Source organism: Trachypithecus francoisi, unplaced genomic scaffold, assembly GCF_009764315.1.
Source record: "Trachypithecus francoisi isolate TF-2019V2 unplaced genomic scaffold, Tfra_2.0 Lachesis_group8, whole genome shotgun sequence".
Classification (NCBI taxonomy): Eukaryota; Metazoa; Chordata; class Mammalia; order Primates; family Cercopithecidae; genus Trachypithecus; species Trachypithecus francoisi.
In genome coordinates, this window is record NW_022681473.1 from 64371332 (window position 1) to 64386258 (window position 14927).

At 41.1% G+C, this 14927-nt stretch overlaps 1 protein-coding gene across 2 annotated transcripts in view; it reads right to left on the bottom strand.

Moving 5' to 3' along the window:
• The window catches only part of FAM168A (family with sequence similarity 168 member A), a 218235-nt gene that overhangs the window by 180660 nt on the left and 22648 nt on the right, over nucleotides 1-14927 (bottom strand). The gene's annotated exons all lie outside the window — the stretch shown is intronic.

Here is a 14927-nt window from a genome sequence, read left to right on the forward strand (position 1 = left end):
GTAATCCCTTGTGGAATAAATAAAGACCACTCAAACGTGGTAAATGGTACTCTGTCCCTAATAAATATGTTAAAATTATTCCATAGAGAACTAGAAAGGGCATAGCCATTCACTCTTTTTTTAAGCATTTGATCATACAAGCAGAGCTATTCACTTTTTTTGTTGTTTGTTTTTTAATTCACAAACCAAGATCTTTATGAGACCTCCCTTCATTTACTGAAATAACTTTTACTTTTTTTTTTTTTTTTTTTTTGAGACAGAGTCTCGCTCTGTCGCCCAGGCTGGAGTGCAGTGGCCGGATCTCAGCTCACTGCAAGCTCCGCCTCCCGGGTTCACGCCATTCTCCTGCCTCAGCCTCCTGAGTAGCTGGGACTACAGGCGCCCGCCACCGCGCTCGGCTAATTTTTTGTATTTTTAGTAGAGACGGGGTTTCACTGTGGTCTCGATCTCCTGACCTTGTGATCCGCCCGCCTCGGCCTCCCAAAGTGCTGGGATTACAGGTGTGAGCCACTGCACCCGGCCAACTTTTACTTTTATATCTGTATGAACTAAGGGGTAAAAGTGACACTTTAGTCACTTTGGACAATAAAAATACATTTTTAGATAATTTTAGTACCCTCTTATCCCATATGATTCTTGATCTTGAAGTTCAATGCTGCAATCTTAGGACTGTGGTTTAAAACATTACAGAAGAATTTTTTTTTTTTTTTTAAAGACTGAGTCTCACTCTGTTGCTCAGGCTGGAGTGCAACGGTGCGATCTCAGCTCACTGCAACCGCCACCTCCCAGATTCAAGCGATTCTCCTGCCTCAGCCTCCTGAGTAGCTGGGATTACAGGCACATGCCACCACGCCCGGCGAATTTTTGTATTTTTAGTAGAGATAGGGTTTCACCATGCTGGTCAGGCTGGTCTCAAACTCCTGACCTCATGATCTGCCTGCTCCGGCCTTCCAAAGTGCTGGAATTACAGGCGTGAGCCACCGTGCCTGGCCTACAGGGGAATACTTACAGCTGTATGACCTCTCTTCATCTCTCTGACCCTCATCATAAGTGGGGATGGTAACACTTATGCTGAAAGGTTCTTTTGGGGATTATATAACATATGCAAATCATCTACCAGGTTCCTTGTAAACAGTATCATTTGCCTCAGACCTTGGTCTACAATCTGGATGTCTTGCTTCAAAGAGAAAGTGTTTTCCATCACAGAATGCAGCATATAATGCTAGTTAGACTTTTTCATTTGATTTCTTGCTTAATCTAGAGTCTAACACTCAATAAAGAATAGAAAGTTGGCCTGGCATGATGGCTCACGTGTGTAATCCCAGCACTTTGGGAGGCAAAGGCGGGCAGATCACCTGAGGTGAGGAGATCAAGACCAACCTAGCCAACATGGTGAAACCCTGTCTCTACTAAAAATACAAAAATTAGCCGGGCATGATGGTGGGCGCCTGTAATCCCAGCTACTTGGGATGCTGAGGCAGGAGGATTGCTTGAACCCAGGAGGTGGAGTCTGCAGTGAGCCGAGATCGCACCACTGCATTTCAGCCTGGGCAACAGAGCAAGACTCTGTCTCAAAAAAACAAAGAATAGGCCGGGTGCGGTGGCTCACGCCTGTAATCCCAGCATTCTGGGAGGCCGAGGCGGGCGGATCATGAGGTCAGGAGATCGAGACCATCCTGGCTAACACAGTGAAACCCCGTCTCTACGAAAAAATACAAAAAATTAGCCAGGCGTAGTGGCGGGCGCCTGTGGTCCCAGCTACTTGGGAGGCTGAGGCAGGAGAATGGCGTGAACCCGGGAGGCGGAGCTTGCAGTGAGCCAAGATCGTGCCACTGCACTCCAGCACTCCAGCCTGGGCGACAGAGCAAGACTCCGTTTCAAAAAAAAAGGAATAAAAGGTTATTTTACTAACACGGTAGTTCTGCCTGAACCTGAGCAAAACATTCCCTGAGTACCAGCTGATCATATTTAGTAGGCATCAATTCACACAGGCTCCAGGGAGGGGACATTCACTATAATATTCAAAGGGACATCACCATAATATACAGTATCCTTGTGACCAGTATTTCTAATGCTACTACTCTCTGTATCTTTTATTATTATTTAATAGTGATGCAATGGATTAGTGAAGTCAATTAAACTATGCCAAGAAAAGACTTGAAAAATAGCTTTTCAAGCAATTCCAAACCAGGCCAGGATTTCATCCCCATCAGGTATTTACTTGATGTTCACCTCTATCATTCACCTAAGGCAGACACCTCAAACATTCCTGGTATATGCTTTGGAAGGCTCCATCACATTTATTTTCCATCATAATTCAACCAACAATTTCAGCTCTCCCATTTGTTAGCTATGCAACTATTCTCTGAGGACAATACTGCTTATCTAATAGCTATCTAATACTGCTATTTGCTGAGGTTTCTTTTTTTTTTTTTTTGAGACGGAGTCTTGCTCTTTCGCCCGGGCTGGAGTGCAGTGGCCGGATCTCAGCTCACTGCAAGCTCCGCCTCCCGGGTTTTACGCCATTCTCCTGCCTCAGCCTCCGGAGTAGCTGGGACTACAGGCGCCCGCCACCTCGCCCGGCTAGTTTTTTGTATTTTTAGTAGAGACGGGGTTTCACCGTGTTAGCCAGGATGGTCTCGATCTCCTGACCTCGTGATCCGCCCGTCTCGGCCTCCCAAAGTGCTGGGATTACAGGCTTGAGCCACCGCGCCCGGCCTATTTGCTGAGGTTTAGAGATAATTTATGTAGAATGCCTACACACTATCTGGCCCAATAAACGTATGCAATAAACTGTAGCTGCTATTGTCATCACTAATAAATACTCACGAGTGCCCACTACTTTCCCAACATTGTGCTGAGCAGTAGGAGGAAAACGATAAGTATGTAAGATGTCATCCACTCTAAGGGGGTACACAATCAAGTTGAAACAAAAAAAATCATTATACAATAGTTATGTGTAATTATATAATTAAATGGTCAATTGTTTGGTATAGACTAAGTGCAGAAGGAGAGACCCGAAAGCTTTTCCTTCTATTAACTCACAACAACCCTTAGAGCCAGGCAGGCAGAAATTCCCATTTTACAGAAAGAAACTGAGACTAAGAAAGACAAAGTCATAGAGTTCAATCATTTACCCAATTAACAAATTCTAGGCTATGAACTATGCTTAAGTGCAAAAGAGAAAGAGATTAGTTAAGACTCTTGGTTGTAAATGACAGAAAACAAACTGGTTTAAGCAAAAAGCCTAATTACTGACCTAATTAACTGAAGCCCAAGATTAAGGTAGACTATGGGGGAGGCTCATTTCAGAGCTCAAAGTCACTGCCTCCACCTGTTTAGCTTCACTTCCTCAATGCTGGTTCTATCATACGCCAGACTCTGTCCTCCTAAGGTGGCAAAATGGCTATAGCAGCTCCAGCCACACACCTCTCTAGTATAGCAGGACTTGGAGAAGGTCTTCTATAGAGGCTTACAAAAGTCCTGAACATTCAGTTTAGATCAGCTTAAAACATATTTACCCCTAAACCAATCACTATGGCCAGAGTAATGTGATGCCTTGGTTACCTTGAGCCTGGTTCACATAACACTAGAGCTAAGAAATTCCTACCCAAACTATATGAAGCAAAGCAGGGGGGAAGGTGTGGTTCCTAAAACGAACATCTGAGGCCATTGCTGAGATAAGAAGGAAACTACAGAAGCAAACTACAAATGTCCACGACAAGGAACCCTGTGACTGTGCTCTCACAGAATATACAGTTTGGGGCAGTGATTCTCAAGTACAGATGGGCTGGTAGTAAAAAGAAGGTTAGAGGTGGCCAGGCACAGTGGCTCACGCCTGTAATCCCAGCACTTTGGGAGGCCGAAGCAGGCAGATCACAAGGTCAAGAGATCAAGACCATCCTGGCTAACACGGTGAAACCCCATCTCTACTAAAAATAAAAATAAAAAAAAAAAATTAGCTGGGCATGGTGTTGGGCACCTGTAGTCCCAGCTACTCGGGAGGCTGAGGCAGGAGAATGGCATCAACCCAGGAGGCAGAGCTTGCAGTGAGCCAAGACTGCGCCACTGCACTTCAACCTGGGCAACACAGTGAGACTCCGCCTCAAAAAAAAAAAAAAAGAAGGCTAGAGGTATAGTTCTAGTCTGAAAGAAATATAATTGCAGAACAATGTGGTAAGTGCCATACAGACAATACTTAAAACAATGTGTCACAGTGTCCAGAAAAAAAAAAAAGGAAGGCCACCCTAAGACTTTAGGGAAGTCTTCCAAGAGGTGATACTGACCAAACTTAGTCCTGAAGAAAACAGGTCAGTTAGCAAATCACCTAACTGCAACTACAGCATCAAAGTTTCCTGATTCCCTATCAAGGGCTCTTTCCACTACTAGGGTGGAGAGGAAAATGGGCACTGAGGCCTCAAAAGAATTGACTGCCACAGAAGCTCATTTAAACCAGCTGTCATAACTGCTCAGCACTTAAGTACGCTGTAAAGGACTTGTCCACAATGCAGCAGGACCACAAAGACCCTGCCAACCTTACCGGAGGATGTTTCAGCTAGATAACAGTCATGATCTAAGCATGGAATGGGATGTTCTGTCATTTCCCAGCACTTTGGCTTCTTCACCTCCTACCAGGCTGCTCTTTCCACTATATGTGTAAGGGCTGACAGTTCAAACAGAAAAGTACCAAACACAGTAAGCTAAATTGAGACCACACTGGAAGTTAAAGGAAAAACCCACTATACTGATACTTCCACACATGCAGTTTATGCTCATTGAGACAGAAGGTAAATAAAGGGTTTGCATTAGTAGGTAGGGTTTGCATCTATCTCTACCACTTACTAATTGTGTGACCCTCAGCAAGTCACTTTTCTGACCCTCAATTTCCTCATCTGTAAAATAGGAAGCATTATAATACCTTTCTTGGAGCTACTATAGGAATTAAAACAAGATGAAAGGAAAACACTTCGTCAAATTGTAAAGCATCAAGTAAATATTAGTTATGTTCCCTAACTCTTCAAGGAGAGACATTTCAAAGTACTATATGACTTCTAACTTTATAAAGAGCAGAATTCTCAACACTCCATTCCATTTGGACTTGAAGCAATCAAAACTCTTTCCAGGGAAGGCTTTTAAAAACAATACCACATTAAACATTGGTGATTTGTTTTAAAAGCTGCGATTAAGAGGATTCCACTGTTTTACCAGGCTCTTGTGGCATCCAATTAAGTAATAACATGAGACAGGAGCTCTTAATTATGGAGGAAAACTTCCACAAGCCAGTGACAGGTGTGCAGGGCTCAAGCTGAGATCAAAATAGTTGACTACAGCATTAATTTCCCCCTTTCCTTTTTCCCAAATACACTTAAGTTTGCATGCAATTAGTTGAAAAGCAAACCAGATTGAATGACTGCCATATTTCAAGCTTTATTACCTTTTATCATGTTAACATCTACCAATTGAGTTTTAAGGGATTAACACCAAAACAGATGGTTTAAACGCACAATAAGTGAGCTTCAATGATGAGAAATTATAATAGCCAAGCTGAGTTTACACTTACACTGAGATGTTAGCATTTTTCCCTAAATTATGTCTATTGTAAATTAAAGTTATTCCTTTTCTATTTTCATGTATATACTTTGTAAATAACATTAAAAATAAAACCCTCTTCAAGGGGATGCATTTTTTTCTAATTTGCCTGCCTTCTCTCCAAATGTAAAGCAAACCTCCTTTATCCCTTGATGTAATCAATAAAAATTAAAGCCAAACATCCAGCATTTATTTATTTTGCAAGTTACAGACAACAGTTTTAGCAGCACCTACCAAAAAAGCACACCCCCAACATCCAAATGGAAAGATAATTAAGCATCCATTTGTTGAAAAAGCCCTTTTTAGGGCTACACTTGATTGCCAATGAAAAGAGCTCCTGGAAAGTGAGACCTCCAAATTTGGTGTTGGGAAGCAACTCAGGAAATATGTACACACTTAACACAGGATGAGCCATCATGATAAGAAAAACACAAGATTTGGATTCAAGTCCCAGCCGTCATATGCTCTACTCACTCAAGCAGTTATGGAGTAGCTGTTTTCTATCAGGTACAATATTGAGTGCTAATGATAAAAAGCAAGACATATTACAAATTATTACTATAAAATGTTACAGGTCCTATAACAGGCATCAACACAGGAGAAGAATGAGGAGAAAACAGTCAATTCTACCTGGAAAAGAGAACAACAACTTTATAGTAGAAGCAATGTAGGTGGTAGATTTTTAAAAATAAAATAAGGCCATGTTTGCCAAGTTGAGAAGGGAAGAGGACCATTTGAGTAGAAGAAGCAACACGAGTACAGATTTGGTAGTTTACCAGTATATAGTAAGTCCCAACGATTGCAAGTGGTTTGGCAGGGTTGGGCTGCGAAGATGGATTCACTGGAGGTGACCCTGGCAGCAGATGGAAGAATGGAGGCTGCTGTCCACACAAGAGCTGCTGAGAGTCTGAGCTAAGGCAACAGCCATGGGGATGGAGAGAAAGGCACAGATTTGAGAAATGTTAAGGTGATAGTATCTACACAGCTTAGTGACTGAAGGAATATGAGAAGATAAGGAAATCCCAAATTTCCAGCTTGAGTGACTGAGAAAATGGTGATGTCATTCACTGAGATAAGAAACACAAAGAGAGGGTGTGGGGGGAAAGGATAATGAGTTCAGTTTTGAGCTACACTTGTGACTTTAAACCAGTCACCTGATACCTCAAAATCAGTTCCCCAGTTAGCAAAATGGTTATAATACCACTTACCTCAAAGAAATTCTCAATGTGGTGATAATTAATATAATGAATGAGGAAAAGGTTTTATTATTTTTACCCTCCAGCTATGACTCTATGGAAGAGACTGCTAATAGTATCCATTTTCCCTTGCTTCCTTTCAATACAGACACTCCCCTACGGTAACCCTCTGCCAAAATAACTGAGCACACGCAACCGAGTTGGAAACTACATTTCCTAATGTTATTTATAACTAGGTATGTCTTGTTTCTAAAGATAATGAATGAGATGCTGGGAGAATTAACATATACAACTTCAGCTCACTTTTTTTTTTAAGGCAACTATGTGTCCTCCACTCTCTCTTCTCCCTTCTCATGAACTTATTTCAAGATAGATGTGTTAATAAGCTACCACTGAGAATGCAGATGAGGGCATCACCCCCAGACAACGAGATAGAAGGTGCCTGAATCTCTAGATGATTTCATGGAGCAGAACCTCTGCCCACTGTGGTCATAAGAGACTTACCCCTGAACTGTTTCATAAGAGATAAATGTCTATCTTGTTTGAGCCACTGAATGTTTGGGTCTCTTTCAGCAGCTACCCTGTACTCTAACTACTCACCTTTCAAGTTTGTAAAATCTGTAAGAAAACTGAGCAAGACAAATTTCAGGGCTCTAGAAATCTACTAGACATTGGCAGTACCTTTGAGATGGGAGAGAGGAACATTCATGAGAACATACACACATGCACAACTCACAGACATAAAATGAGAATAAGAGTTGGACTGATGTGTGCCAAGCAACAAAGCAGACTATAGCCAAGTAATCAAGGCTGAACTAATCAAACAAAGCAGATGGTAGCCAACTAATCACGGCTGAAAATTCCAATTTTTTATCTCATGTGGCTTCCACATTAAAACAACTAATTCTTAAAAGATCCAGTAATATATAAATTACTACCTGACACTCAAATCTACAATCTGGAACAATGGAATCAATTATGACATTCTTAGGTGAGGGGTAATTTACCTAAATATAACAATCTCAGACTAAAAGAAGAAGAGAAGCTCAGGAATTCTTAAACATTTTGCACTACAATCATACACAAAAATAATGCAGGGCAGGGCACATGGAAAACCAAGTAGCTATGCTATGACATGACTGTATTTGAATGTGATATAACCTATAAGCTAAATGAAGTATAATGGCTTCTTCTCAATGGTCAGGAAGAAGGCTATTGAGAACTAGACCCTTGACTGGGAGGTGATGGCTCATGTTTGTAATCCCAGCACCTTGGGAGGCCGAGGCAGGCGGATCGTGAGGTAAGAAGATTGAGTCCAGCCTGGCAACACAGTGAAACCCCGTCTCTACTAAAAATACAAAAATTACCTGGGCTTCATGGCGGGTGCCTATAATTCCAACTACTCAGGAGGCTGAGGGATGAGAATCGCTTGAACCCAGGAGGCAGAGGTTGCAGTGAGCAAAATCCAGCCACTGCATGAGCGAAACCCCGTCTCAAAAAAAAAAAAAAAAAAACGCTGAAAAACTAATTTGCCACTGTCATATCTTATTTATATAAAATACAAAAGAAATCTGACAAGGCAATCAAAAAGAATCCAATACAATTAAGTTCACCTAGACATCAGAAAAATTGTTTCTTCAGTGTTACAAAATGCTTAAGTGTAATCCCTCTCTTATACGAAGGCCCTGTTATAGACAGTTACCATATGCTGGCTCAACTATATTTAATGCCACTATATTAGGACTGTTGTAATTCTCAAACATAATCAACTAGTGACTAAGAAGGAAGCAATCAGGAGAAATCATAGGATATAAAAATAAACTAGCAATTTTAGTATCATCACTCTTTAATACTAGACACAGCATCAACTTTTTAAATCATGCATTCCCTCAGCAATCATTATGGAAAACACACTGTTGCCAGCTACTAAAACAGAGATAATACACACAGGAACACAGACACACAGCTGTCTTATCCACCTTCAAGCAGCTCTCACAGACTTATCTATCACGGTATTTTGCTCCTTGGATTTGAGAAAGAAAGATGCACAGAAAGATTTTTAGGGTTATCTCTTATCTTCAGTTAGTCTCAACGAAAGTATCTATTTTCCATACGAAAAAGACTATTGTGTATTCCTAAGAAAATAGATGTTGGCCGGGCACGGTGGCTCATGCCTGTAATCCCAGCATTTTGGGAAGCTGAGGCAGGCAGATCATGAGGTCAGGAGTTCGAGACCAACCTGGCCAATAAGGTGAAACTCCATCTCTACTAAAAATACAAAAATTAGCTGGGTGTGGTGGTGCACACCTGTAGTCCCAGCTACTCAGGAGGCTGAGGCAGAAGAATTGCTTGAACCCGGGGAGGAGCGGAGGTTGCAGTGAGCCAAGATCTCACCACTGCATTCCAGCCTGGGCAGTAGAGCAAGACTCCGCCTCAAAAAAAAAAAAAAGAAAGAAAGAAAGAAAGAAAGAAGATAGATGTGAAGCTCTAACCAACAGCTAAAAGTATTATAGAAGGGGAAAAAATGTGAGATTTGGAGTCAGGAGACCTGGGATATGGGGTCCAGATTCTGTTACTCAACAAATGAATGATCTTGTGTAATTAATTCATCTTACTTTTCCTAACCTATAGAATGGATATGAAAAGCATAATTAACTGCTTCACAGAGTTTCAAGGGTCAAATAAGAGAGATAATATCTTTCATATATACCTACATATTCATACAAGCTGTTTCTGAGAAAATATAAGGGTTAAGTATATAGCTCTGAAATCAGATTGCTTGGGTTCTAATCACAGCTGCATCCCTTCACTAGCTGTGAGACTAAGCAAGTTACTTCCTTTCTCTGAGACTCAGTTCTCTCCTCTATAAAATGGGGATAATGAGGATTAAAACAAATATTGCACTTGGCACATGCCTGCATATAACATAGTGTTAGATAGTATCATTATTCTTAGCTCTGTCCTAAATAAAGTGAGTACAAAGATGAAAAAAAACCTGGTCCACAAAAAGAGCTACCAGTTTAGTACAAGAAACATATCAGTAAAAAGAAAAATTGTAGACTGGACACGGTGACTCACACCTGTAATCCCAAAAATATGGGAGGCTGAGGCTAATGGATCACTTGAGCTCAGGAGTTTGAGACAAGCCTAGGCAACAGGGTGAAACCCCACCCCTACAAAACATTAGCTGGGCATGGTGGCATGCACCTATGCTCCCAGCTACTCAGGATTGTGAAGAGCACTTGAACCTGGGAAGCTGAGGCTGCAATGAGTCATGATCACATCATTGTACTCCAGCCTGGGTGACAGAGTGAGATCCTGTCTCGAAAAGAGAAGAGAAGAGAAGAGAAGATTAAGTACCATAAAAATACTTTACAAAGAATTATGCAAATATCAGTTGACATTATTATATATAAAGTTAATATGATAAAGTAACTCAGGCTAATTCTGACTGGGGTCTATGGAAACCCATCTCCTTATTTAGTCACTGTATCATGTTCATACTAGCAGACCAAGAAAAGAGAAGAGAGATGCCTAAGTTTGCTCTTATAGTCAAATAAAACACAGACTTTGAAACTGTCCTGGACAACAACTATTCTACTCCAATACTTAATATAGAAGGCAATGATCCAGACAACATAATGCAGTTACTTGCAGTAAAGAAAAACTGACATCCCCCTGGAAAAAAATGAATAATATCAGTGTAGTACCAAAACTCAGAGCCAGAAGCCTCTCCTCATACAGAAAAATCCTTAACTAATACACTGCAGCATTCAGATACATCAATAATTAAATACATTGAAAATTTAGGTTGATGTTCCACTTAGGAAAAATATCATCCGCATTACTGAAATGCTGTAAACAGAATCAATTTTCAGGTAAGAGATAAACTAAATAAGCCTCCATAAAATTAAGCATTCTAGCCTGTGGAAGCAGATCTCCCACTTGCCAGCCACCATCTGCACCTCTTTAAATGAAGATACATCAATGTGCTCACCTAAGAGACACCACTGGATTCATACTCAATAATCACAAGATGCACTTGGAACTTCCCCTAAAAACGGACACACTTAACTGTTAGAAGGTAGAAAGAGGAATGAAAAAAAATCTATTTTAACTTCTGTACATACTCCTAGAAGGCTTAAAACCAGGATTTCAACTTGAGTGTCATCATGAGGGAAGCTATAGTTGTTACCTCTATCCCTATTCCTCAATCAGTTCTCCACACACTACCCTGTGTCCTAAGTTTTCCTAATCAAGGAGCCTCCCACTTCTTTGTTCTAGGGATCAAGACTAGACCAAGATCCAAACCTCAAGTCTAAGATCTTCTCTAAGTCCTCTGGGCCTGCCTCACAGTAGCACCTCACACCATTTTCACTTCCACTATGCAGTTACATTCACTCAATACTTTTACCTACCAAGAACGTCATTCTGGCCTCTTTTCTTCTGCTGTCCCCAAGGACTACCATAATAAAACTCATCAAAATGTCTTTATATAGTTCAAGTGAAATTCTGAATTTCCCTCTTAAAATGGCAGTGAATTCTGGCAGGTCACAGTGGCTTACACCCGTAATCCCAGCACTTTGGGAGGCCAAGACAGGAGGATTGCTAGAGGACAGGAGTTCAAAACCAGTCTGGGCAACAGAGACCCTGTCTCTACAAAAAATTCAAGAATTAGTCAGGCATGGTGGTACATGCCTATAATCCCAGCTACTCAGGATACTGAGGTGAGAGGATCACTTATGTCCAGGAGTTCTAGGCTACAGGAAGCTATGAGCGGGACTCTGCACTTCAGCCTGGGTGACAGAGCAAGATTCGTCTCAAAACACCAAGGGTCAGGGGCAGGGGGCAGGGCATGGTGTTGCACACCTGTGGTCCCAGCTACTCAGGAGGTGAGGCAGGAGGATCACTAAGCCCAGGAGGTGGAGGCTACAGTGAGCCATGAGCCCACCATTGCATTCCAGGCTAGGTGACAGAGCAAGACCCTGTCTCAAAAAAAAAAAAGGTAGTTAATTCTCTAAGCCCCACTTACTACTAATTATGAATGTCACATAATAGTTACTATCTCGCCTGGCATTTTTCCAATTTAAAAGGCATTTTCACATTCATTATCTCATTTGATCTTCACAACAATGGGAAGGTCGGCTATTATTATCTCTATCCCAAGTTTCAAACAGAGAAAGTCAGTTGTCCCATGAAACATAGCTAGTAAACAGCAATGCTGGAGCTCCCACCAAGTTTGTATGATCACAAATCCAATGCCCTTTCCACATATGCACTCACTCTCTTGACCAAGAGAGTGTAAAAAAATACATCATCTGTCTAACCGTCCCTTAAACAAATTACCCAGATGGAACAGCAAGTTCCTAGAGAAAAATAAGTTCTATTAGTTTAACAGTATCACATGAAAATATAACATAATGTTACTTGAAGTTGGCCATCTTTTTTTCTGAGATGGAGTTTTGCTCTTGTTGCCCAAGCTGGAGTGCGATGGCACGATCTTGGCTCACTGCAACCTCTGCCTTCTGGGTTCAAGCGATTCTCCTGCCTCAGCCTCCCAAGCAGCTGGGACTACAGGCGTGTGCCACTACGCCTGGCTAATTTTTTTTTTTTTTTTGTACTTTCAGTAGAGACAAGGTTTCACCATTTTGGCCAGGCTAGTCTTGAACTCCTGACCTTCGGTGACCTGCTCATCTCAGCCTCCCAAAGTGCTGGTATTACAGGTGTGAGCCACCGTGCCCGGCCGATGTTGGCCATCTTTTAATAAATCTTGAGGCCAATGATGAAAGCACCAAATTATCCCCTGATGCTCTACTAGTAGTAGCATTAGTCAAAAAAGGAAACCAACATGTTACTGAGCCCCTACCATGTTACAGGCATATACTAGACCCCACCATATACATTAACCTTAACATCCCTGTAAAGTGTGTATCATATCCCTATTTTGCAGATGAGCAACATAAGGTTCATACAAGAGTAAGGCTTATCCAATGATGGTCAAGAGGTTTATCCAAGATAACCCAATAAATGGCAGTGCCAAGATCTTGAAACCCAAGTCTGAGGCTATTTCCAGTCACTATGCCATGCTTGGGAGCCTTTTAAAGAATTCTTAAAACAGGATTATGCCTAGAAGTCCTTTAAGTTTGGTAAGATAATCAAAATACTCCATGTATGTTACTGCTGTAAAACAAGATTAAATGACAGGAAGAATAATCAGATACATACATCTGATGATAGGTACTAATTCATGTATAATATATTTTTGAGCCAAATGGTGTCATATCTAACAGTTTAATAGAAACTTGAATGTATCTTCAGAATGTCTTACCCTGTAATTGAAAACCTAGTATAAGCTTTGAATCTGGTAAACTGTCTTCCACTAATTAGCTGAGTCCCTTAATTTAGTTACTAAACTTGTCTTAACTTTTTACATGGGTAAAATGGGAACAATACCTACCTATGAGAACAATATCCGAGTTCTCATTAAGATTTAGAAATGGCCGGGTGTGGTGGCTCAAGCCTGTAAACCTAGCACTTTGGGAGGCTGAGGCAAGTGGATCACTTGAGGTCAGGAGTTTGAGACCAGCCTGGTCATTGTGGTGAAACCCCGTCTCCACTAAAATATAAAAATTAGCTGGGCGTGGTGGCAGGAACCTATAATCCCAGCTACTTGGGAGGCTGAGGTAGGAGAATCGCTTGAACCTGGGAGGCGAAGGTTGCAGTGAACTGAAATCGTGCCACTGCACTCCAGCCTAATCAACAAGAGTCAAGCTGTGTCCCCAAAAAAAATTTAGACATAATGTAAGTAAAACACCTATGACAACGTCTAGCATGTGTAGCTATTATCAGCCTCTGCCCTCTGTGGATATTCCCTGCTAAAACATGCACATAAAAATTTAAAATTCAAACATAGGATATTCCAAATATAAAGGGTTGTTTGGTATCATAGAAAATAAATATTCAGGTGAATTAAATTTTCAATTTTCATCAAATATTTTGGTATTAGATAATTCTTTTAATCCCAGATAATCAAAACAAACCTGGATATTGCCTTGAATCCCTAAGCAGAGTTTCTTCCCCATTCAGAAGATCTTCCAGTTACCTAGTAACCACCTGCCAGCCCCAAACTAAAAAAAAACTGTCTCTGCTCTGGGCTAATTACCCAACCAATACGAACAATCTAAATCGAAGTGTAGAATAAAGGGAATTGTCAGCCAGAATGTTAGTGAAATTATCCACAACAGGAGACCTGAGAATCCAAATACCACCGGGCAGTTATTTCCATGAGAATAAAATCACAATTTATGAACCCTGCAAATTATACCATTATTAAAACAAACATCCCATTGAGGCTACAGCCATCAGATAAATGGTTTTACTGTCCCCATTGTTTCATCTACTGCTGCAAAGAGGTGAAAACTGAATGAGCAGTTACCAGAAGCAGTAATTTCTAGGAAATTACAATGCAGACCTCCATCTTAAAGCTCCCTTTGTGCTGGAGTGTACAGGATTTGGAAGGGAAGAGGGAAATGGGGAATCAGCTGTTTCCTACATGCCCCCCAACTCAAAGATCCTAACAACTTTACAAGCAGAACTCACCAGTTTTCTCCACATTTTCCTATTTCTTTTCTTGCCCAGTAGTTCGATCCTGGGCTCACCCAGTTCAGAGGGAAGAATCTGAACTCAGCAAATCTACTTTATTCACTAGGGAACTTTTAGACAATCCTCCAACCCAAATAAACACAAAGAGACAAGAAAATGGCCCCTGGTTTCCCTGGCTCTCACAATACAAAGTATCTCCAGCTAGACAGAGCTATGAGAATTGATGAGAAAGTACAAAAGCAAAGCACAGGTTCCTCCCATTATTTAAAAAAAAAAAAAAAAAATTCCTTTGCAATAACTGCTAGCAACACAAAACTCAAACGACATTTACAGACTAGAATGGGAAACCTGAGACACTACCTAAGAGCTAACCTGTGCTGAACTGCATCACGGAATAGAGAAGGCAAAAGTAATCCCTTCAGGAATAGTTCAACGAATCTACAAATCTACCAATTTTGGAAATGGAAAGAATGAAGCTAGCATCACTGGGCATCTGCTATATGCAAACTATTGTACACATATTATTTCTAATCCTCCCAA